The sequence below is a fragment of the Rhagoletis pomonella genome, unplaced genomic scaffold (genome assembly GCF_013731165.1).
Source record: "Rhagoletis pomonella isolate Grant_MI unplaced genomic scaffold, Rhpom_1.0 Rhpom_scaffold_00007, whole genome shotgun sequence".
Taxonomy (NCBI): Eukaryota; Metazoa; Arthropoda; class Insecta; order Diptera; family Tephritidae; genus Rhagoletis; species Rhagoletis pomonella.
The window spans coordinates 56,888,252-56,888,451 of record NW_023458561.1 but is presented as its reverse complement, the minus strand read 5'-3'; positions in this window follow the sequence as shown (position 1 = coordinate 56,888,451).

Below are 200 nucleotides of genomic sequence, written 5' to 3'. Positions count from 1 at the left end.
CTATATGTTATAGTGGCCCGATTCTTCCGGTTCCGACAAATGATTAATACATTATAAAAATACACCCACCTACTAAATTTCATCCGGTTATCTCGAAAACTGAGAGACTAGATTGCATACAAACAGACAGACAGACAGACGGCAGACGGACATGGACCAAAGTTATAATACCATTTCATGCTCATGAAAGGTGTAAAAAA